Source organism: Ambystoma mexicanum, chromosome 14 (assembly GCF_040938575.1).
Source record: "Ambystoma mexicanum isolate Mex_15411 chromosome 14, UKY_AmexF1_1, whole genome shotgun sequence".
Classification (NCBI taxonomy): Eukaryota; Metazoa; Chordata; class Amphibia; order Caudata; family Ambystomatidae; genus Ambystoma; species Ambystoma mexicanum.
In genome coordinates this window covers 40713866-40739833 of record NC_090940.1, presented here as the reverse complement: position 1 = coordinate 40739833, position 25968 = coordinate 40713866, and the positions used below count along the sequence as shown (strand labels likewise).

The 25968-nt window shown below is 49.3% G+C and overlaps 1 protein-coding gene across 3 annotated transcripts in view; it reads right to left on the bottom strand.

The window, feature by feature from the left end:
* STRN3 (striatin 3) overlaps window positions 1-25968 on the bottom strand; it is a 1674795-nt gene that overhangs the window by 1575338 nt on the left and 73489 nt on the right. The window lies entirely within an intron of this gene.

Here is a 25968-nt window from a genome sequence, read left to right as displayed (position 1 = left end):
AGCAAGGGTGGAAGTAGCCTTCACAGATTTTAACGCCATGCTACATGCCGAAAAACCTTTCTTTGCCATAGCATCATATTTTTTATCGTCCCTGTCCTGTGGGACGGTAGGATAAGCCGTCTTGACATCGGTAGAAGATGCTGCCTGTACCACCAGACTTTCTGGGCATGGGTGTTTTGACAAAAACTCCGGGTCTGTAGAGTAGTATTTTGTAGACAGTTTTTTTATTTACTGCCGGGACGACATCTGTGGTTTCCCAGTTCGTCATAATCTTCCTCTGAAGAGCTTTATGGAAAGGCACTACAGGATCCTCCTGTGGACCTTTATCAAGAATATCCGTGAGGTCATCTTGTTGGAAAGATTGTGAAGGTGCAGACCACCCCATAAACTCTGTGATCCTGGCCATTAAGGCTCTATAGGGGGTTTCAGCATGCTCCCCCGGGTCTGGCCTAGCATACTCCACCTCAGGGGAAGTGTCTAACCCACTTGCCTCATGTAAGGAATCATGAAGATCCTTTAACCTGCGTTCTTCAGAGGAAAATTCCTCTCTAATTGGGGTTACAGGTCCCTGCAACTCAAATGTGTCTTCCTGTTCAGACAATTCACCCTCTTCCAAAATTGAGGACATAGTTCTCAATTGTTCTGAACTCATAAAGGGTGTAAATCCCATTTCCAAGGCAGAGGGTGCCAAACTTGTCATTATCGGCCTCGAAAACGTAGATGTCGTCGACGCCGAAGGCTTCGAGCGTGGCGTCGAAAACAAAGGCGGAGGCCTCGATGACCTCGACAGAATTGGGATTCTACTCGACAATCTCGAAGCCATCGTCATCGAGGACCTGGGGATAGTCACTGGGTGTGTCGTGACCGTGACTTTTCTTGGCGTCGGCGCCGAAGCTGGCGTCGAGTCGACAGACCCGTGTGTCGAAGGTCCCTTCGACAACGGCGTTGAAGACACCGACCTCGGCGTCGACGGAACCCTCGTCGACGGAACCTTCGAGGAAGGTTTGGAGGTCATAGTCCTACTCGAGGGTTCGAGACGCGCTCGAGAGGTTTCCTTCGCCGGGTACTGCGACTCGCTGCGTTTTTGACCTTTGGGTCTTTCGACCAGAGCATTGCTCTCGGCAGTCTTAGAGGGGGTCGAGGCCGCTTTCTCGAAGACGCTCATCATATTTTTGCGGAATTCCTCCCATTCAGCCCGGGAACTATGTTTCGTGGGGCAAGGGATTCTTTTTGGCGAAACAGAGGAAGAGGAAGACGGAGAAGGGGATCTTCGACGTCTCCTCTTCGAGTGCTTCGATCTCGAGGAGTGATGGGACCCACTCCAAGACCTGGAGCGCGAATGGTGACGAGGAGACGAATGTCTCGACTTCGTCGACGAAGAAGAAGCTTTAAAAGTCTTACCTTTCTCCAGCTTCCCCCTACGCTCCTTCAGGGACTTAGCTGTCATGGACATACAGTCCTCGCACTCCGAACAATGGTGTTCAGCTCCCAAACACCACAGACAAACTCTGTGAGGGTCAGTCAGTGACATCTTTTTTCCACAATCTCGCCATTTTTTGAAGCCGGATCGAGGAGTTGTCGGTTCCGACGAGGAAGCCATAGAGTACGGATCGAATAACTCGAGGTAAATAGGTTTAATCAGACAAAAACTGAGCAACGGTATTCGAGGCACTGAGTAAGCGCGGAAAAACGGAACTGAGCAACGGATGCTGCGCGCGGCCTTTATAGGCAGGATGACGTCGATACGGCGGCTGTCGAGGGACATCGACGTGCAGCGCCCTCTAGAGAAAAAAAATTTCCGATGCCAGCAGAGCTGGACGGAGATATCTAAGATGAGGAATACGTCGGAGGACACAATCCTTTCGAAGAACAAGTTACTTACCTGTGGTAGTGTTCTTTCGATTGGATGTTCCTCCCATGTACTCATCTTTTGATATATCCATTAGCTTCTTCTGAAATGTTTTCCAGCAGAGTTTTCCTGTCGACTCGATGTCCCTTGAGGGCCCCCCTCTCTATGTAGATGTCATCACTGGTATATAGCTCATGGAGTGACCGTTGGCTTCAGTTCCGTTTTGTGCGTAGTTCCAATTTTCTTTGAGTGTACCTTACGCAGGACTGTGACTCGCCCTGAAAGAATGTAAACTGCAATAACAAGGACATTCTACTGAGAGGTAGGTGGGGGGGGGCAATGAGGAATGCGTGTGAGGAACATCCAATCGAAAGAACGTTACCACTGTTAAGCAACTTGTTCTTTGAACGGATGGTGTCCTCCCACGTATTCCTCATCTTTGTATAGACTCCCAAAGCAGTGTTCACCCTACGGGCTGATGCAAGAGCAACCAAAAGAATGGTTTTGAGTGTTAGCAATCTTAAAGGACAAGAATAAGTGGGTTTGAAAGGAGCACACATGAGAAATTTCAAAACTAAGTTCAGATCCCAAACCGGGACTTGAAAGGAGATCAGAAGGACTACATTCGTCAATCCCTTCAGAAATTGTATCACTAGTGGCATTTTGAAGAAAGATAGCTCTTCAGAGGAGCGCTTAAAAATAGATAATGCTGTAAATAACCTTTAATTGTGCCAACCTGGAGCCCCAGATAAGCCAGGTGTAATAAGATGAAACCATAGGTGTGTTGAATGTAAAAGGGTCTAGATTCTTATCCCTGCACCAACTACAGAATATGTTCCAAGGGCAGCGGTATAAGGATTTCTTTGCTGCCCTTCTGGCCAAAAGCAAAATCTCCATTACGTCGTCCAGAAGGTCCCAATCCTTATATCTCAACCTCTCCGAAACCATGCATGACAGTTGAGTGTCTTAACATCTGGATGGAGAACCCTACCCTCCAATCGCGAGAGGTGGTCCTCTCTGTGTAAGACTTATTGAGGGCAAATTGACATGTGCGGAAGGTCCAGGGCCCAATCCGGAGCAATTAGGCTTTGCCGAACTTTCTCAACCTCCTGATCACATGACGAATGACGGGGACTGAAGGAAACGTACAGGAGTGGAAACTCCCAGTCCACTACGAACGGGTCCCATAGAGCTGCTCTTAGGGGAAATTCCCTGGAGCAGTACAGCTCGCACTGTCAGATTGACACCGGTCACAAACAAATCCACTTGAGAGGTTCCCCAAAGGGTGAAGATCTCTTGAAGACTTCCTGATCTTTCCCACTCGTGGGAGACTGTGCTCTGCCTGCTCAGAGCGTCTGCTGCTGTGTTCTCCTCTCCAGGTAGGGGGAACTACTGATCAGGAGACCCCTTCCTTAACTGCCCAGACTCAGAGCTGTATTGCTTCACTGCACAGTGGTAGTGACCCTGCACCCCCTCTCCTGTGGAGGTAGCACATGGCCACTCTGTCAGTCATTATCAGGACATTTTTTTCCCGTACAGAGGGCAGAAAGGCTGTCAGAAGTAGTCTGATTGCCCTCAACTCCAAAAGGTTGATGTGTAGCTTGGACTCCGATGGTGACCGACGACTGTTGATTGTCAGATCGTTGGCATGTGCTCCCCACCCCGTGAGTGAGTCATTCGCACTACAGTCATCTCTGGCCACAGCTGCCAAAAGGATTCTTTCTCCCTTCAGAATGTTCTCGCAGGCCCAGCACAGAAGATCCTGTGCTACTGTGCTTGGAACCTGAAGGTCTGACATCCTGCTGAGAATTGGGACCACTGTGTCCCGAGTCCATTGGAGGGAGCGCATCCTCAGGCAGCCTCTGGAACCACGAAAATGCAGGATGCCATGAGGCCAAGCAACCTCAAAAAGTTGAAGGCCGGAAGACGATGGGCACTCTGAAATTTGGTGACCATCTACAGAATGTGTTGAGCCCTCACCTCTGGTAGCGAGGCTTCCCTCCCACCCACATCCTCTCCAAGGAAGCATCTAGGACTGCTGCAATGAATTGGAGCCTTTGAGATGGAATAATGTGGGACTTCTTGAAATTGAGGGAGAAGGCCAGTCTGTGGAGAGTGTGGCAGGTTACGCTGAGATGTTCCACAGCCTGTTCAGGATACAGGCCCTGATCAGCCAATCGTCCAGGTAGGGGTAGACGTGAATCCCCGCCCCCCAAACCCCCTCAGCCGAGACTCACTGCCACCACCATCAACTTGGTGAAAACCCTCAGGGCAGAGGTCAGCCCGAAAGGCAGATCTCGAAACTGATAATGAGAACGCCCAACAGCAAACCTCAGATTTATTCAGTGCTTGTGATGGATTGGCACATAAAAGTTAAGCATCCTGATGGACCAATGATAACATACAGTCCTGAAGCTGGAGGGCCTGAAGGATCTGAGAAAGGGTAACCATCTTGAACTTGTCCTTCCTGAGGAACTTGTTAAAGTCTTAGTCCAGGATGGGTCTCAATCCTCCGTCCTTCTTGGGGATTAGGAAGTAAGGAGAGTACCAACCCGTGTTCCTCTCTGCTACACGTACTGGTTCTATAGCACATTTCTCTAACAGAGAAAACATTTCCTCCACAAGGAGCGGATCTGGACTTTTGTAATAGTTGTTCCCGGTGGATGATCCCGAGGCCTTTTTAGAAAAGTAAGGCAGTAACCCTGGGCTACTGTTTCCAATCCCATGCATCTGAAGTAATACCACAAAGTCTGCCTCCCACTGGGGTTTGTGGACTAAAGCACGAGCGGTTTTGAGGCGGCTGATGCAGCGGCTGAGGTTAAAGCAGCCGGTGCCTGGGTGATTTTAGCACCTCTGCCATGTAAATCACAGTAAAATCTTCTGACTCACCAATCCTCTCCATCTTCCAGCCGAGGAATAAAAACGAAAGTACCTGCCTCTCCAAGCGGATCCACTCGGGCGAGTTAGCGGTTGTTTGATTGCAGCACCAATGGATTTGGTTGCCACCTTAGAGGTCTGCAGCTTCTCCAGGCTCTCAGCCTTGCTGCCAAATAAATGTGTGCTGTCAAAGGGCATGTTAAGAAGTCGCGATTGCACATCCGGAGCAAACCCAGAATTTGTATCAACCAGGCAAATCTGAGCATTACAGTGCTAGCTACCATAGCTCTGCTGATACTGTGCGCAGAGTCGAGACCAGTCTGAAGGGATTCACACATGGCGTCCTTCCCAGCCTTGATATAAAAAAAAAAAACTTTTCTTCCCCTTCAGGGATATGTTCAGCTGCCATTGCCATGCATTCCCATAGGGTAGCTGTAAACGTAGCCAGTGCACAAGTGGCACTTGCCGACTTAAGGGACATACTTCAAGCAGAGAAGACCTTTGCCATGGCATCAGAGTTTGTCATCTGTGGGGGGAATCATTGGGTATGCGGTCTGTTTTGATGTGGACGCCTGTCAAACCAGACTTTCTGGAGTAGGATGCTTGCTTCGGTAAAAGTGGTCACTGTTTGAAGTTCTGTATTTGCTAGATATTCAATATGGTCTGAGGGATCTGGTCTTTCAAATTCAATTGCAGAAGTAGTATCTATCCCACTTCCACTTTGCATACTGCTAAATCTTTCATCCTCACCTCCTCTGGAACACTGGGTCCGATATTGCAAACCAAAGGGTCGTGAATCAGAGGAGAGCTCATGTTCCCCATAAATCGAAGAAAGTGACATGGGAGAAAAGAAACTAGTAGACACCATAGACCCAGCCGATACGGGGGGGAGGGGGGCGGGGGTCGCAAAGTGACATTTTTACCCTGCAGTCGTGCCATTTCTTAAACCCCGATTTTGGAGTCGATGATGCGGATGAAAACGCAATTTTTTCAAAATAATCCTAGGTTCATGAAGGATCAGAAGCGCACTGATCTTCCGAAGCGATAGCTCTTGCGGAAAAACAGAACTGAAGTAAACCGTTGCTGTGTGTGCTATATACCAGTGATGACGTCGAAATCGAGATGGATGCCCTCGAGGGACATCGAGTCGACACGCAGCGCCCCCTGCTGGAAACAAAATTCCCAAGCAGCCAAAGCTGGAGATGGATATATCAAAAGACTAGGAAAACATGGGAGGACAATCCAAAGTGGAGCAATGCCAAGGTTCATTCAAGAGAAGTTTTGTTCCACCTTGTGAGCAACAACGGCCTTTAATGTTACAACCGTTAGGCCTTTGCAGTTTCCAACCTGTGATCCAATTTGTAAGGAGACTTAAGGAATGCATTGGCCAACAGGAGAAAAAAGGATGCCTTCGTTCACAACATTTTGGAGGACCTGATCAGTGGTTGAACCACTGCCACAAAGGCCTGTATCCACTCTGAGGGTGAAACATCAATAAAAGATGGGCCTTAACAAGGCGCCCATGAATGTCTCGGGTTGGTGTAGGAACAAGTTACTTACCTGTAACTGTTGTTCTCCAGAATGAGTCTGGCATGGATTCACATGCTCATGAATATTCCCCGTCGTCAGGCCGGGAATCCTCGGTATAGAAAAAAATCAGTATCAGTTTCGTTTCTGATCTGTCTTTCTCAGTAGTAACCAATCACTGGTCTCTGGGTCATATTGCCCCCAGCCAATGACTGCCCTCTCCCAATGCCCCTCCCCTGGCAGCCATCTTCATATTTGGTAGCATTTGAAGTGGCAGTATGACCAAGTGAAGAGCCACAGAGGGGTAGGCGGGAGGGTTCGCATGTGAATCCATGGCAGACCCATGGTGGGAACAGTTACTTCCTTCTCCAGCATGGGGTCTTGCATGGATTCACATGCTCATGAATATAAGAATACATAGCAGTATACACATGCACAACCACGGGAGGTGGCACAAGGCTCAATATCAAGCAATACAACAACTCAACATTAAGCAACTCTTACCTCCTCACCAGACTCACCTTAGGCGAACATGTTGCGCAGCACTGCCTGGCCGACTCTGGACTCCTCCCTGGAATCCCGGTCGACGCAGTAGAATCTCGTGAAGGTGTGCGTCGACCTCCACGTAGCAGCCCTGCAGATGTCGAGCAGGGGCACACCAGACAGGAACGCCGTAGTAGCAGCGATCGCTCTGGTCGAATGGGATCTCGGACGGCCGGGCAGAGGTTGGTTTGCCAACCGGTGACAGTGCATGATGCAGCTGGAGAGCCATCTGGAAATGGAAGTCTTCGAGAGAGCCTTCCCTTGATTCACAGATCCAAAGTCCACAAACAGCTGTGATGTCTTCCGGAAACTCTTCGTGCGGTCCACGTAGAACTTCAGCGCTCCAGCCACATCTAGCGAGTGCAGATTCCTCTTAGCCGGCGACGAAGGCGACGGGAAGAAAACTGGCAACACCAAGGGCTCGTTGAGGTGGAAGTCCGACGGCACCTTGGGCATGAAGGAGGGGTGCGTCCTCAGCACCACCCTAGTTCGTGAAAAGTCAAGTATGGAGGCTTGCAAGACAGGGCCTGGTCTCTCCCACTCGTCGTGCAGAGGTGATGGCAACGAGGAATGCTGTCTTCCACGACAAACTTCAACGGCACTGAATGCATAGGCTCGAATGGGCCCCCCATGAGCCTAGTTAGTACCACGTTGAGCTCCCACGCCGGGGCAGGGGCCTTCACCGGCAGGAATGATCGGAACAGTCCTTTCATAAATTCCTTCACCAGACGATGAGACCACAAGGACGCCCGTCCTGTAGTTCTGGTGTAACGTGAGCCGGCAGCCAGATGTACCTTGATGGAGGCGTGAGATAGGCCAGCCTTGGCCAAAGACAGTAGGTACGGCAATACTTGAGGGGCCGTAATCCGCAGAGGGTTAATCTTCTGTGCTCTGCACCAGACAGAGAACCTCTTCCATTTGTGTCCGTAGCACTTGAGAGTTGAGGATGCTCTGGCCTTTGCAAGAACCTCTCTGCAGTCGGCCGGGATGTCGTATCCTCCAAACTCTAGTTCTGCAGGAGCCAGGCCTGCAAGTTCAGCAACTCTGGTTTGTGTTGAAGAATGGCGCCTCCTTCTCTGGAGAGAAGATCCGCGTCCATCGGTAGCTTGACTGGTGTGGACGCTGACAAGTCCAGAAGGTCCGGGAACCAGATCTGCTCCTCGGCCACGCCGGTGCGACGAGGATCATCCTGCACCGGGACCTCTTGAGCTGGTTGACGAGCCGGAGTAGAAACGGCGGGAATGCATAAAGGAACAGGCCGTCCCAGGGGAACGAGAAAGCATTGCCCATGCTCCTCAGTTGGGGAAACCTGCTGGCGAACCTCCGGCACTTGGAGTTTGCCGCAGTCGCGAAGAGATCGATCTGGGGTTCGCCCCATCGTCAGAAGAGTCGGTCCACTTGATCCTGGCTTAGTTCCCACTCGTGGCACGAGCACAGCTCCCTGCTGAGTGAGTCGGCGATGGTTTTTATCCCTGCCAGATGAAAGGGTACCAGAAACATCCCTTGTGTGATGGCCCAATGCCACAGATCCTGGGCTTCTTTGGACAGGGCAGGGGATCTGGTTCCGTCCTGTTTCCGAATGTAAAACATCGTGGGGGTGTTGTCGGTGAAGATCCTCACCACCTTGCCCTTGAGGGACGGAAGGAAGGACCTGAGGGCCCAGAACACTGCACGGAGCTCCAAAATGTTGATGTGGAGAGTCTTCTCCTCCAAGCACCAAAGCCCTCTCGCGTGGAGGCCCCCGGTGTGCGCTCCCCAACTTTCCAGGGAGGCATCCGTCGTCACCGTCACCTAGTGGGCCGGGGCTAGGAAGCCTGTTCGCGCTGTCAGATGAGCGCGGACACCCCACCATCGTATCGCCTGACGGAACGTTTCGTCGAGCGAGATCCTGTCCTCGAAGCTGCCCGTCTGGATCCAGTGGGCGTCGAGGAATTCTTGCAAGGGCCGCATCCGAAGTCTGCAACGGGGCACCAGATAAATGCAGGAGGACATCATTCCGAGGAGGGACTTGATAGACCTCACTTTGGCCACGTCGGTGGCCAGTAGACGTTGCACCTTTCCTAGGATGGTCCTTATCCTTTCCTCCGACGGTGAGGCCCGCCGTGCCACTGTCGAGCTGTACTCCCAGAAACAGAGCGACTTGCGACGGGACCAGGTGGGATTTTGGAAAGTTGGAGAACCTCAGGTCCGGAAGCAGCTGGACAGACTTCGCATTGTGTTCCACGGCGAGCTCCCTTGTACCTCCAGGTAGGGTTAGACGTGGATCCCCTGCAGGTGCCGCCACCGGTGCCAGGCACTTGGTGAACACCCTGGGCGCCGATTTTAATCCGAACGGGAGGGCCTTGAACTGGTAGTGCCGCCCTTTGACCACGAACCTGAGGAACTTTTGGTGCCTCTTTAGAATAGGGATGTGGAAGTAAGCATCCTCCAAATCCAACGACGACAGGAAATCGCCCTCCTCCAGCTGTCCCAGCACGTGCTGGAGGGTGACCATCCAGAACTTCTGTGCCTTGATGTTTGTTTAGTCGTCGCAGGTCCAGGATGGGACGCCATCCTCCTGTCTTCTTCCTCACGAGGAAGTATCTTGAGTAAACTCCGGAGCCCCGAAGCCTCTTCGGGACGAGCTCAATGGCACCTTTCCTGAGCATCACCCGTACTTCCAACAGCAGTTGAGGGACGTGATTTTCCTTGCTGGCCACGGGAGGAATGCGGGGGCACCTCTTCTGAAACTCGAGGGCGTGCCCCAGGGCCAGGGCAACCAGCACCCAACGGTCGGTGGAGCTGGACTCCCACACGCCGACAAACTTCGTCAGCCGGCCTCCCACCGGGGTGCTTCGATGGGGGCCCGACCCGACGGACGGTTCAATCTTGCTTGGAGGCCGCTTTGCCTCCTTGACCATGTTGGCGACGACGGCGGGATCCACCTGACTTGCCGCGTCCCCTGTAGGCCTCCTGCAACGAAGACCTTGCCGCTTGACGGTAAGTAGAGGAGCTGCTGCCGGCTCCCTTGGAGGCATCCTGTCTGCCTCCGGAACTCTGAAAGGACGGCCGTCGTTGTTGGAGCACACCCAGTGCACGGGCCGTCTCCGTCTTGATCGCCTGAAGGGATTCATCAACCACCTTGCCAAAAAGGTTGTTCCCATCGAAGGGCATGTCCAAAACCTTGGTCTGAACGTCCTGGAGGAAATCCGTCACCCTGAGCCATCCTCGTCGTCTCAGGCAAACGCCTTTGCCCAACTGACGGAAACCGGTGTCGGCGATGTCCGTGGCCACCGTAATGGTGTGGTCTGAGGCAATCTCACCTTCCTGCAAGATTTCCAGGGCCTCAGCCCTCTTGGCATCCGGAAGTCCAACAGAGGGGCGATCTTGAACCACAACTCCCTGTCGTAGCGGGCTACGATGGCCAGGGCGTTGGCCGCCTTGATGGTCGTCGCTGCAGATGAGATGACCCGTCCCATCGCGTCCAGCTTCCTACCCTCACCGTCCGGAGGGGAGGTTGAAGTCGAGGCCGATGCCCCCCCTCCCCCCCGCTTTCTTCTTGGCCGCCGCCGAGACGACCGAGTCCGGGGTAGGTTGCGCTCTAAGGCACAAGGGGGCCGCGTCGGGGACCCGGTATTTCTTCTCGTACCGGTCCCTCTTCGCAGGAGCCGTGGCAGGGTTCTTGAGGAGGGCGAGCCCCTCATCCCAGATGTCATCAAGAAGCGGTACTGCGAGGACAGTCTTCCTTTTAGCCTCGCTCCGCTGGTAAAGGAACCCCTCCTTTTCCTCGGGGCAGAGCTGGAAGAGCTCAGATGCCCTGGCGATCATTGCATGGAAGGATCCAATCTCGTCGGGCGGGGACACCCGGGCAGGGGGCGACGGGGGACACGTTCCGTCGTCGCCTCCGTCGTCATCCATACCCATCGTGTCCATACCTGTATCATCCCCGTGGGTAGTGGACCAGGGGGAAGGCAGAGAAGGCCGCAGAGGCGAGAGAGGAGGCCTAGGATGCGTCCTCCTCCTCTTAGGCGGTGAGCTCCCCGAAGGTCCTGGCTCCAGATCCTCCGTCAGGTCTGGCTCAGGCTCCTCCGTCAGGGGAAGGGGCAACCTAGTCCTCCTCTCCGAGCATAAGGACTGGATGGCTGACAAAATGGCCGCCGAGGTGTCCTGCGGCACCGGAAACGATGGGCGCGAGAGCTCTTGAGGAGCCTCGTCTGCGTCAACGTCGCCCTCGTCGGGATCCCTCCCGATGGACTGTTTCTCCTCCACGACTTGGATGAGCTCTTCAGAGGTCGTGTCCGTATCCACGACGGCCACCACCCCCTCACCCCCTTTTTCCAACGAGGACTTTGTGGGGGTCTTCTAGATGGGTCTGAAAGACGACTCCCTCTGCGGTGGCAGGGAGACTCTGGTACCTGAGGGCGCCTCCACTGGTGTAGCCTCCACAGGCTGAGCCAGGGCCGCAGCGACATCCTCAATCGAGGTCCTAGCAGGGTGAATCACGGCCAACGTCACCTTCTGTATGCCCGGGGCCTTCACCTTCGGGGGAGGGTCCGAGCCTTGCCCCCCCCCCCCTCTGCCGGAGTCTTCGAGATCGACCGGGGCCTCTCCAGAAGCTTCGCCGGGTTCTCGGACTTCCTCTTACCCGAGCCAGAGCGTTGGCTCGTGGTTGATGGCGCCGGGAGGGTGCGCCCTGCCTGGCAGCCAAGGAGCCCGACCGTTCGGCGCTCCCGGTGCCCGCGGACTCGCGGTGCTTAGCCTTTTGTTGGGCCCCCGTCGCTGGAGCACCCTCACAGGACTTAGAAGACCGCTCGGACTTCTTCTCGCCTGGCGGGCTCTTACCTTCCAGCCAGTTGGCGAGACTGAGGTGGTGATCCTTCATGGTCCGCTCCGACATGTTTCCACAAAACGCGCAGTCCTTTTCCTTGTGCGTCTTGTCCTCATGGAGACAGTAGAGGCATAACGAATGCTCGTCCTCCTTGAAAATCTTCTGAAGCTGGCAACCAGGGCAGGTCCTGAATAGCTTCCCGGGCGTCGAGCTCCCTTTCTCCTGGGCCATGTCCGGGGTAGGCCTCGGAACTTCTGGAATCCTCCAAAAGCGTAACTCGACGAAATCTTCACCCATGAGAGGCGTAGAAAACTCCGAAACGGATCCCCGTTGATCGGAAGTAGAAACGGTGGAGCTTGAGGCTCTTTTAACCGAAAAAATGAGAAAAATCTCCTGAAAAAAAAAAAGCACGAAAACGCAGTAAAAGCTCGAGAGCTAAGCACGAGGACTCCCAACACTTGAACGTGCGGTAAAAATCTGAAGATGGCTGCCAGGGGAGGGGCTTAGGGAGAGGCCAGTCATTGGCTGGGGGCAGTATGACCCAGAGACCAGTGATTGGTTACTACTGAGAAAGACAGATCAGAAACGAAACGGATACTGATTTTTTCTATACCAAAGATTCCCGGCCTGAAGGGGAATATTCAGGAGCATGTGAATCCATGCCAGACCCCATGCTGGAAAAAGACCACTTTCCTAGCAAATCCCAATAAGTGAAGATGCACTGTGGATTTGAGCGCACCTGGCACTACGTGGCAGTGATCTCAGTTATCATCTAGCCATAGAGCAGTGGTTGAATTGCTTTGTCGCTGTGCAGCCACAACCATAACTTTCTAAACTTAGGAACGGGAAATGGGCACTTAGATTCTGAACCTTCCATGCTTGTTAACAGCAACTAATATATTCATGTAATATTATACAATAACAAACGAGTCTGCAGCGGGTGCCCAAGAGAAAATGAGCCCCAGTGCCCTACAGAACTCAGGCGGTAACAAGGTCAGATAGACGCTGTAACACTGTGCTGACTTGCAACAGATCTATTGATCAGACATGAATGTTGCTGGTACTGTGCACCCATGTACAAGGTTCTGAAACAGCAAAAAGTGTTACGACCCACTGGGTCTTTCTCTAGGCTGTACACATTTTAAGCATAAGATACAATAAATAACCAAATATACACCAACCACCATTCCAATATACAGCTTTAAATCATGTGGGATTGTGATAAACAGCACATGTAATAGAGGACCGAACACATCGGCCAACATTCCAATGTCCAACATTGATCAATGTTGGATTGTTATAGAAAACAAAAAGAAAAGACATTTGTAATAAAAATTCATTCGTAATGTGTTGGCAATATTTATATTACCGGACAAGCATGAACAAAAGAAAGTCGAGGGGAAATTGTACAGCCAAGAACAAATAAGATACAAAGCATCACCAAATAAGATTGTGCGGGTGAGGGGTGATTGTTTGCAAGCCTAGATCCTTCCTGTGGACATGCTGGATTTCAAGGGGTGGAGCCATAGACTGATTTAGGATCTTTGGAATTCAAATTAATGGGTTATCCCCACAAGTTCTCCCAGTTAATCCACATAACTATTATGCCTCCCGTTTGCCTTCGACTCATTATTGGCAGGCTCCATCCAGCCTCCATGGCTCAAGATACTATCTTCTGCTCTTATTCAGGGCTCGCAATATCTACTAGCCCACTCGCAATTTATGACGAAAGAGTACCTTGTTAGCAATTCAAATTTGTATTTGACATTTACTGCAAACAAACTTTGCACCACATATTAAGTTTTCTTATGGTGGCATCGCAGGGTTCATAATTGATGGGAGCTGAGAGCTATTTAGCTCCTGTTAATAGCCTAGAAGAACCTAGTTAGCTTAAAACCAACAGCTACCAGGACTCACTTTTGGCTCACCAGTCCAACTGATGCCAAGCAAACACCAATCTGAATTTAACTCTGCTTAAACTATAAAATATTAACACACATATTTATAGGACATTTAAAGCATGATGGGTCATGAATAAGGGCCAAAATGTTAAGTTTGCATCTTATGTGGAAGTTGCAATTGCAGAACACTATGTATGCACTTGCTTCTGGTTCTCCGGTGGCAGCTTCTGGTCACTGGTCAATGCTGGATACCCAGGAGCTGCTTTTAGCTCCTGCTTATCCAATCTCATTTTCGGTCTCTGTGCATGCACAATTTTACAAACATCACTGGTAAATATTTGGTCACCCATCACCTGGAACGAGTGCATTTCTCCTAGGTAGAGTATGTAATGTAAGGAACTAGTCCTACAGGTGGTAGAATGATTTTTAGGAATTTGTGAGGTTCGTTATTCTTCGAGTAAACTAATTAATGTCTTCCCAAGCACTTTTAATACCTTCTTCCATAGCTTGGTTAACATGAACTACAGCTGCAATCGAAAATAAAGAGGAGACAATTCTTAGTGAATTGAGATCTCATTAAGCTGAATTAACAGTATTGATCAGACAAGGCACAGCGGTGACCACGAGTCATTGAGCAGTCAGACTGTCAGCCGAATACAGTGGCAAGACAGCACATTCCACGTGGGAATTATAACAAAGGAGGTACCAAGATGATCATCAGTGTGATATAATGGAACCAAAAATAGAGCCCTGGAAAAATGCAGCGTTCCCTTTTGGGGGACAGGGCTTCACTTGTGTTGGAGGTAGGCAGTGCCAACTTGGTGAACCGTGAAACCAGTGACGCTGGACCGACCATCACCCAATACATGCCAATCACCAAACCTACAGATAAGGGGTGTGTTAGCACGTGTACTCCCTAAAAATAGCCAAATACTCCAAAAAAGGAAAATCTGGAGTAAAAATACTCCCACTAAATTAGGAAACAGACAATCTCTTCCCCTTCTTTAAAACACAAAAATCCACAGATGTGTTCAGCTCAATGCACGTAGAGCCACAGGAAGAAATTATTACTGCCTGATCTGAAAATGTATATCTTTTAATGTGCATTAATACCTAGATAAAAAGTACTATTTAACATACAAACCTTTGTTTTACCGTTAAAACATACTTCAATCCGCTTAGAAAACGCTCCATTTAGGAATGTGACTTTCTTACTGCATAAAAATCACTCAATTTTAGAGAGGGAAAAAAAAAAAAGATCAAGTATAAGCTACTCCACCCGTCAGATTTTTATCCAGAGCACCGCCACTCACTACCAATTTTTCCACACAGCCTTTCTAAAAAATACACATGTCAGGCTAACAAAACACTAAATTTAAAAACATGGTGCAAGTATCTGGCATCTGCTACCTCGCAAACGCTGAATACTTATACAGAAGCTAAAAGGGTTGGTCTTTGCCAGTACTTGTTTTTAACAGGACTTCAACAAAGGGCATGAATAATGGCTGACAGCAGATCTGGTTAAGACATTTGCCATTAAAGCAGCAGGTTTACAGCTCCAATTAAGTCATTAACTCTCAGAAAACTGCCTGGGAGGTGGAGGGGGGGGGGGGGGGGGGGACACGTGAAGGCACTTTGAGTGCAATGTTTGGTAGCAAGGCTTGAATAATGTGAGCTCAGAGTACCCATGAGGTGATGTTCTGGCTGTGAAGTGGCAGGAACTGGGTAGGAATGTCCATAGGGATTAGCATGGCCATGATTAGGTAAATGACCACCACCTACAAGCTGAGCATCCCTCCTCATATGCCATTGTTCCCCATTTGCACTCCAATGCAATAGCTCCGGCTTCTAGGTGTATCAAGAGATACCATTTTTAACTAAGAAATTGATCATTTATTTTTGACAGGTTGCAAACAAACACTTACCACCAACTTTTTCCCTTAAATTCTAGGCCGCATCTTTGGTCTTTGCAGCGCTGTTCTAAGAAGCCTTGTTTCTAGTTTGTTCGGGATAAAACCCGCACAATGGGGGGATTAGTACTACTAGAGGGTGTTCCTGTGCTTTTTCTTTGGAACCAGCATTGATCGCAATAACATATCCTCACTTCCACTCTCATGAAGAAAGGATATAGAGAGTATCGCGTAATGAAAAGATGCATAACATTTTAGAAATATCTTTAGGGGACATATCTACCAAGTAGTTTGTTATTTGATACACATACAACCGAGTTCACGTACATTAATTTATAATTCGTCATTTATAATGCAGTTTTAGCTAGCTATCACTCAACTGGTTGGTTAGAATCTGGTTTTTCCGTCATTGGCAACTTAAGCTTTATCAGTTAAATACTCTGCTGCATAATAAATATTTATCAATTTGCATTCGCAGGATTTATTTTAAACACCATTTTCAAGTCCATAACTGAGTTGTAGAAGATGACGTTCAATTCATTAAATTTTGTCCTAGACCTTCATAACATTACTGTATAAACCTAATTATTTGTGTATGTTCCAGTTTACAATGAAACTTAACATGTTAAAAGAGAACCAGTTCGACAATTCAATATAAACAGCTGCATAAAACTACAACAATTTCATAAAATCCCTCAATCTACAAGTACAGAATTCATAAAAAATCATAGTAAAATAATTCCCCACCCACAATACCTTTACTCTCTCAATTCAGCAAACAGAAAAGAAAAAAGGAGGAAGGGAAGATTTAAAAAAAAAATCCAATGTGAAATACATTTAATTCAATTACCTAACATTCGGCCTTGTTATACAGCATATAAATCCCATACCAAACTCAGGTCCTGTATAAACCTACTGAAACAAGCGGCCAACCAGTAATTTCAAAATGATATGATCCATTGTTAGTCAAAAAGATCATATGGGCAGCGGATTGGAGTTCCACTTAAGAAAATAAAATGTCAGAGCAATATTGGCCACCTAAACGTAACAAGAAGCAATGAAATTCCTTAACATAGCGCAGAACATGTTGAAGCTTAGATTAAATGTACTCCCTAACAGAACCACACTTAAGGTGTATAAGAAAGATTAATCCGATAAATGCTGTTTATGTGGTAAACAAACATCAAGATATTCAAGTCTTTTCTGTCCGGAACTGAAAGCCCTAAGAACTAGTCACCTCCTTACGGCACTATATAAGAAAGCAGGACTGGAAGCAGAGAAATGGTGGGAGATTTATGGAGCAGCGGATCAAAAAGTAAATTATGCCACTGAACTTCCCAAAAGCCATTAAGGCAAAATTGGAAAAGAATACTCAGAAAACTTGATTCTAAGCGATAATGTTATTTTGATTCTAAGCTGAACAAATTTTAAGGGGGTGTGAGGAAGGAAGAATATACAATGAGGAATTGCAAAAAATGTATTATAAACTAAATGCACAAAAAACAAATGATATGCCCCAGTCTCGCCAAACAAGTGTGCTCTAGTCTTATGTAAGTATTGAAAGGCTGGTACTCAAGGGGATAAATCATAAGGGCCCTCCTTCCATCATTCATGCCATCCATTAGCTTTAGAACTGGCATGTATAATGATACACATACCTGCATTGCCACCCAATTACTAAATAACTTAAATCAAGTGCAAAGCCTGAGAAAACAAACATATGATACTTCAGGTTACGTACAGAACACTGGAGGACTACAGGATCTGTTTTTGTTTTGTTTATTTTTTTATCCATCTCCCACCTGACCACGCTACCGTTACATCCCTTGCCTTCCTCAGTTTTCTCCTCCACTAAAACAACCATCACCTTTAGGAATGTTCCACTCTTGGACTGGGCATTTGAATTACTATTGGCTTGGCATAATTCCCCCCACCCCCCGATAACCCCCGCCCCACCTCCAGTACCACCTGGGAATTCTCAGTAATTCAACTGGTTGTAGCAGTTCTATTTAGTTATTTAGTTAACAATTTCTACCAAGAATCCCAGAGCACACTTCATCCCCTCACACACCAAACACTACCCCATATTTAACTCATAGCTCTCCAAAATTGCCTTGGAACCAAACTATTCTGCTGTATCTCAACACATCGATTATCTGACTTTCTCCAAAGGACCATCCATTTAAGAAGGATCAACACATCCATACTTACATGAAAGCACTTCCCTTTGCCCAAATTGCTTTCTTCTCTACTCACTCTTGCATTCCTCATTGTACTCATTATTGCTCAGGCAGATTTAAGACTGGTGCACACGGGTGGGGTCACAATAAGTCACATACAAGGATCAGGCTCTCAAACTACTACAGTGATGATTTGTTCCAGTATAAGAGCAGAGTAACATATCAATAAAGCTCGTTTCCATTCAAACATTGCATTACTAACAGTGTATGTTTGACCAACAGCATCTCGCTTCAGAAAGAAAAGTTGGGTGCAAAAACTAGACTAACGACATAGGTCATGATTTTATTCATATAGCAGCCAAGCGAGTATAGCACAAGTCAAGTCTGTCAGTCTAAATTAGTAAAAATTGAACAGTTCCAAGGCGTGGAAGTTTCTGAAGAAACCATTTGTCAATCATGGACACTCTGCCTATAGTTAAATGGCAATTCCAACGGCTGGTCTGTTTCTTTCATGCAAGAAGTAGCTGGCGGAACGCCTCCCCCTTCCCCCGTACCGCCCAACTGACAGAGGGATAATGTCAAACACACACACACCGGTTCCCGCAAACGAGTAATGGCCCATTTTTGTGGAGGACCCAAGAAGCCTGTAAAGAAACGAGTCACTGGACTTGCATGCGTTTTGTCGAGTCCCAACCTTGCGGCCCAGCCCACACGACTGCAATAGCCTGCAACCCAATGGCACCAAAGGCACCACTAAGAGCTAAAAAAAAACAGCAGTAGCCTATAGCACAAGGTAGGAATCCGAGCTGGAAAGTGTGCCATGCAGGGTGGTTATTGATTATACCAGCTTCTGCCACCTGGCCAGCGAAGAACAGTAGGTTCAGAAGGGAACTAGCCCCACAGTGATAACGCAAATCTCCAACATTAGAAGGGGTCAACGGCTCCGGAATCGAGAAACAAGAATGCAGGACGCAACTTTGCAATATATAGCAGAGCCGTGTAAGATGTGTGGCACTCTGGCAAGAGTGGACTACAAACATTGCAGTCCTTACTATAGTGCTCTGCATTCTCCCTCTGCAATGCAAACTAGGGATGTAACGGTATTACGGTATACCGTTAAAGATACCGTGAACCAATGAATTGAACAATAATAACCGTCACATTGTTTATACCGGTATACCGTTCAGTGTGCTTTTCAATCTGATTTGGAAAGGCTGCAGTAAGCAAGTGCTGCGCAGTCTTGGCCTTGCACTGTTGGATGTGCCGTCTGCCAAGTAGTTTCAGTTTGAGCAATTTTTAATGCCATTCCATAAACCACACTTCCTGACACAAAATCAATATGTTAGCAATAGGAAGAATAAATACAGTGCCAAGAAGGAAAAGGGTTTGCTTTTTTTTTTATTTACATTTTTTTTAAAGCGCTCACACAGTCCGCAGGCATCGCGGCGCTGTTAAAGAAATTGTTTATTTAGTTGTGTAATTGTTTTTGTCTTAGTTGCCTATTTATAACACGGTTAAACACCCAGAGGTTTCTAAGCGCGGACCCGGGGATCGAACCTGTGTTGCTCTAGTGTCGTTTTGCTTCCAAGGCGCACACGTTGCCGCTGAGCTATCCTCCCGGGACTTTGGGTTGGCGGCTTTGGGGTTTATATATTTATAATGGATAATGTTTTCTAAACATATGACAATGGGGGATTTCCCTGGTTCTATCATTGAATTTACATATAATAAATCACACTACGAAATGTACTCATCTCTGTGGGTATTCCCTGCTGCCATACCAAAGGGTAACATGTCCGTGATTACTGAACACCTTTTGGTCCGGAAGTAAACTAAAGGCTGTAACATAGAGAGTGCGTGTGAATGCGCACAAGCATATACTACCATCAGACTCCATTGATCTGTGGCATGCAGGTTATGAAGATGGCAACATATTCATCTTCACCAGTAGCCAGTGGGGGAGCTAAAAGCCTAAATGGCCACTTAAGAAAAGCTATTCAGTTTGCTTTGCCAGTCGCAGCAGGGCCCCCCCCGCCCCCTCCTCTTCTCCACACGTGTTTGCTTTTGGTGGAAGCAAGGGGTGGCATTTCAGTGGAAAGTATGTTGAAAAGCCCTATTCTGCCCCGAGTGCCTGGTTTTGTTTGTGATGAATAATCTGACAATTTATGACCTTTTAGAAAATATTTAAGATAACCACCTGCTATACCGCGATAACCATGATATACCGTTATAAAACTAATACCGTGACACCCCTAATGCAAACACGATCTACTGCAAAGAAACAATGGTGATTGGAAGGAAGAAGTTAAGCCTTTAACACTAAAAACATGCCGTCATGTATTCAGGAAAACGGTTCTGCATATTTTACACACAAAGCTATGGCATCATCAGGGATCTATAGCGACACCGGGTAAGCGTCACTTAAACAGCAGCACGGTTCATCGGATGGTCTGGATTTTTTGTAAGCGTTTTTGCAGCGCGATTTCTCCTCGTTTGTACGTTCTGTCCTTATATGTGCGCACTGAGGTCTATGGCCGAGTTGCGCGTAATAAATACATAACAATTCTCAACTATAAACAAAAAACAACCCCTCAAAACAGGCATTTCAGCGGTAAGGCCCCCTAGAAACAGGAGAAGAAACCATCAACCCCCACATGGCCTGCACATTATAGACAAACAAATGTCAGCAATTCAAGGTCTCCTGAAAATGCAGTACAATGACCCACTCGCATCGATAGAAAGGAATTCACACAAAGAGATCCAATATCGTGCCAGTCTACAGAGGGGTGACCTGCCCAATTCCTTTAACGAAGCACTACATGCGACCGCCACGCTGATCTCTCGAAATGACTGGGAACACTGGTGGAAAGACAGGACCATGCCCGTGGTGGCGACAGCCCAGAGTTCACCCGTAGCGGAGCCGTGGTATGAGCAGCATTTCAGTAATGTAGGCTACGCACGTGGCAAACCTCAAAGCCCGCAGCAGCATGTAAACTGTCCCGGTGCCGATCTGCACAGGTTCAGCCGGTCCGGATTCATAGCACAGTGAAGGAAATGGCTGGCCTGGCGATGCTCCAGAACCAGCGCAGGAGCAGTACTAGGGCCGACGCAGGCCTGCACGCTGCGGTCGCCATCAGCAAAGTCTGAATGAAAGTCTGCCTTTCACCTTCCTTCCGGACTACACGAGAACGGTCAATCAGTTAAGGAACGCGCTACGAATCAGGATTAACTAAACCTAGATTTGTCAATGCAATTTACAGGTAAAAAGGTAGTCCTGGGGAGCGTTGGATGCCATTCAAGCTGCTGCAAAGTAACCAACGAGTACTCTCCGATCTCAACGCTCGGCTGCCTCTGATACTTACAGTTGCACCTGCTTCTTCCAGCTCTAAGCAGCCAGCCAAGCCTGGTAGCCGCTGAAGGCAAGTCGCTGCAGCACAGGCCGCGGCAATGTCTTCCAGCAATGGCGAGTCAAACATTGCATGCCGTCCCCTAGCATCTCAAGGCTTGAAAACTGATGCTGCTGCACCAAAAAAGCCCAGACTCTTTATTCAATGCTGAAGGTCCTGGCTTGACAAGTTACTTAGAAGTTACTGGATTGGCCAACGTACTCCTTGTCCATAGTCCTTTCCTTCATCCTGTATGGGCATCCCTCGCTAGGGACAGGAACGGAACCTTTTTGACCAGGAAAAAATAAATAGTCTTTCCCTTTAAATTTAGTTGCACACAGGAATGCAACGGCGGGAGTATGCGCCCTGCCCCCCCTGACCCTGCCCACTGGCGCCACACCTCAGTCCTCTTTGACACATCTGCTGTATTAAACCGCCTATGGATGCTATTTTTTTTAGCGGGAAGGATGGCGAGATGTTTGGAGGAGAGGAGACTATGGACTAGGGGTACATTAGTCACTCGGGTGAGTAATTTGTAATTACTCCCATGTCCCGTCCCCTTTCCTCTATCCTGTATGGGCGATTACCACTGATTGAAGCCCTGGGGAGGAGTGCTTTAGTCAAGGCTAGACTAACAGATTTCGCAGCACCGCCTGGCCAAAGGCTGCATCAGCCTGTGCACTGGCGTCCAGGCAGTATTGTTTGCAAAAGCCTAAATGGGGCAGCCCATATGGCCGCCCTGCTAATTGCTTGCCAAGGTAAATGTCTTTGGAAAGTGGCTTCTGTTGCCTTGGCCCTGATCGCGCGAGCGTGAATGTTCCTTGGAATCTCTTTATGCTGCACCTTATATGCTTTAGGTGAATGGTGGAGAGTATCCATCTGGCTTTGGATGCCTTGGATGCTGGTCTGCCTGGTTTCAATCAGCCAAAGGTGATGAACAGGGCATCCGACTTGCAGAAATCTATGGTCCTATCCAGGTAGACTTTCAATGCTATCCGTCAAGACAGTGAAGCACTTTCTCCGGCTCTTGTGGGATAAGGGAAGGAAGTGGGAAGTACGAGTTTCTCGTTGAAATGGAATGAGGAGACCACCTTCGGGAGAAAGGAAGGATGAGTGCGGAGCAACACCATGTCTTAATGGAATGTATAGTTCTCTAGCTACTAGAACCTGACTTTCACAAATTATGCGTGCTGAGGTGAGGTCCACCAGGAGCACTGTCTTGACTAATCTGATGTCTACAGCCGCTGTGGGCTGGAAAGGTTTATGCGCAAGTGCACTGAGGTCCCAGACTGGGTGCGGGCGCCTGACAAGCGGGTACAGGGTTGTTAACCCAACCAGATGCCTTTTCACCACTGGGTTGGAAGTAGACAATGAATTCCTGTCCAAGTTCCTGTAGGCGCCTATGGCTGCCAGGTAGGTCCAGCATGTGCCGACCTGGATCCCTAACCTAGCTAGATATGCTGAGAATGCTAACACCTGGTCTAGAGTGCATGCTAGGGGATCCACCCCCGAATCTCTGGCCCAGAAGCAGAATCCGGTCCATTTGCGCTTGTAGTGCCTGCACGTGGCATGGCTTCTGGCGCCTTGTATGATTTCTAGATTGCACCGAGACAGATTGAGGTGTTGTAGTTATCTGCTAAGGGAACAGGCTGCTAGGGCTACCCTCTCTGGAGGGGTTTGTGTGATGGCCTACTCCAGATGCAGATGGCAAGCCTGCAAAGGGGGGGGGGGTTCCTGATGCACCCTCCCTGCCCCCTTATTTGTTGAGGTCGTACATGCAAGTGGAGTTGTGTGTCTGAATGCAAATTAAACTGCCTTTGACCATTAGGAGGAACGCCTTGAGCGCGACCCAGATGGCCATTATTTCCAACCAGTTGATACGATTCTGCTGTTCCTCCTTGGACCACAGACCATGTATCGCGTGGCTGCCCAGAGTAACTCCCCCACCCTGGGAGAGAGGAATCTGTTGTAATCGTATAATCCGTCCTGGGCTGTCTAAATGGACTTCCTGCCAAGATGTGTTTGGTGTCCTGCCGCCACCATCCAAGATCCTGGTGCAGCTGTGCCGATATAGTAACCGCTGCCGTCTGAGCACTAGTCTCTTGGCTCCATTAGGCTGAAAAATGCAGACTCCTCATTTTGAGCCTGGTTTGGGTAACCGCCAGGAGACACGCACCCATTAAACCCAATAGGTGCTGATACCACCAGGCCGTGGTTACTGCTCTGCTGAGGAAGTACCCTGCTGCCACCTCGATTGCCGCTACTTTTTTCATCTGCCTGTGTGTGTCCACAGGAGACACCACCACTAGGGTTTCTGCAGGCTGAAGTTGTGACTTCTGGAAGTTGATAGAGAACCTCAGGTCGTACAATGAGCTCTCAAGTTGTGCTCCTGACGTGCTCTGGCGGCTCCGCTCCGACTAGCCAGTCGTCGAGGTACAGATATACAGGATGGCCCTCTGACCGCAGCAGCACAGACAGAGTTCATGAGCCTCGTGAAAACCCTTGGTGCCGAGTTGAGGCCAAATGGCAGCACCCTGTATTGAAAATGCAGTCCCATGAAATCAGGAACGATCGATGAGGCTGCCAAATCGGGACGTGCAGTATGCGTCTTTCAGATCCAGGGAGCACATCGAGTCTCTGCCATCAGAGCGGACGTAAATATTTTGAACTTTTGCCAGGACAGGTACATGTATAAGAATGATAGATCTATGACCCCTCGCAGGGCTGCCTGGTTCTTCTTTTGAATGTCAAAAATGCAAGAGTAAAATCGCAACCCTTGCTGTGGAATCGGGACCTCCTCCACCACTTCGCTCGCAATAAGGGAGCGTATCTCCGCTAGGAGTGATGGTGTGTCGATCAGAGGGGGGGGGGGGGGGGGGAGAATGGGGTGACGGGATGGGAAGACGGAAGCAGTAAAGACTACCGATGGGTGTGCGCCAGGACTAACTATGAAAGGCTACCCTGCCTCCCACTGGGGTGCTGAGGATCTGAAGCAACCCGTCATGGTTTCTTTGCTTCTGGGGCTTGGGAGGGGGACTCAAAGAACCCTTTATGGGATGATTTCTGTTGCTTTGCTGATGCAGTCTGGGGAATAGATCTGACGGCCTGGTTCGGTGGTCCTGGAAACTACAGAGGCCGCCAAAAATGTAACCTCCATTTGCTCAAGTCTGCCCCTGCCCATAGCTTTAGGCGGATGGCTTCGAAAGAACTGCCAGTAAGTTGTCCATCTGGCAGCTGTGCTTTTTTCCAGCTCCTCGTCTGTGGTGGAGTGAAACAGGTAACCCCTTCAAATGGGAGATCAAGTATTCACTCCTGGACATCTGGATTGAATCTGGTTGCTCTAAGCCAGGCTGTCCATCTCATGTCCGTTGCTACACATATGGCTCTACCTGCTGTATCGATGTGTGCGATTGGCTTCCATCAGGTCTTGTGTCGCTATTTTGGCTTCAGCCAAGCCTGCCTTGAATGAGGTTTGCTTGTGGACCAGCAGGTCTCGGAGGAAGTGGGCGATTTTCCGCTGCAGCCAATATGGCATTGGTACTGGCACTGGCCTGCCTGAGGTGAAGACCTGCATTAGAGTACACCTTTTTGCCGTATGCCTCTAGGACCGCCTCTTCCTTGTCCAACAGCGCTGATGTGTTTGCAGAGGATGCTTGGGGTTTGGCATACATGGATGCTGCTGCGATAATGGATGACAGGATGAGGGTGCATGGACAAGAGCAGTGAATCGCCCGCCACTTGACTATACTTCGCATCAAGTTTTCTGTTTGGAGTGTGGCCTGGTCCATCTTCTAGCCAGGGTCTCCACGTCATTCTGCAGCGGTATATTGATCTAGCCTCTGCCGAGGCACTTCGCCAAGACCCCTGCTTCCGGCTGCTTATTTCTGCGGCGGGGGAATGCCCAGGTACTCCGCCAGACCAGCAAGTTTGTCATGTCCCCAGTGTCTGCGGGGTCCACTGGCGGTGCAACAGAGGAGTGGAGGCTGAGGCAATGTTGTGCCAACAGGCATGGCCAGTGGTGGAGTAAGTCGAGGGAGTGATGGGCTTCCACTTGAAGCCTGTGGTTGCGCTGGCTGTGGCACGAGCATGGGAGGGATCATGTCCTGGATGATAAAATTTAAGAATGCTTCCCATCTGTAGGGACTTATGAAAAAGTGCCTACAAATGAACTTACGGAATGAACTTATGGAAAACGCGCTCATCACAGACTGGTTGAGCGTGCTTCTGCACCAGCACAAGAGTATATGAGTCATGTACACTTGCCATCTACCCCCAATGTGCCCGTTGTGCATGTATGAGGCCTCTGTGTAGCACAATTGCCCCACTGTGGTCAGACAGGCAGTGCACCATGTGACCTGTGGTGTAGTTACCAGAGACCATTCTGCCCTGGCACTGGTTTCATGCCTTTAGGATTTGCGCGCTTCTGACCTGGATGCCATTTTGTCCATATGGGCAGCCATTTTCTCCACCCCTGCTCCACGTGCTTCTGTGGTTGTACTGGGCCCGGGATCGGCCCGATTGCTGTATGCATAGGCTCGGCCCCTTCCTGCACCTCAGGCGCTGGTCTGGTAGGCTGTTGTCCCTCATGATGCGGTTAGTGCTGTATGCGCTTCGTATAGGCGTCCCCTCAGGCCTAGGCCTGGAGACAGAGCAGTGCCCCTCGGGACATGTCCGGTGCTTAAGCCGATTGGCTCCTTGGCGACAAGACCAGCAGGATCTTTAGATCCCTCGGACGTTGGGCCGGTACTGTTCTCCGGTAACAGAGCCTGATTGGTCCCTCCCGCTGGCAGGCTTTCCTTCTCACATACTCCTTTATGTAGCCTGGTGGAGACCTGGAAAACTGCTCCCTCTACCGAGCCAGCCGATTCTTCAGGGACCGGGCAGTAAATGCGTTGTACGAAGAACAGCCTTCCCATCTGTGGTCTTCACAAAGGCACCGTAGGCAAAGGGCATGCGGTTCCGACATCGGAAACAAGTTGCAAGATGGG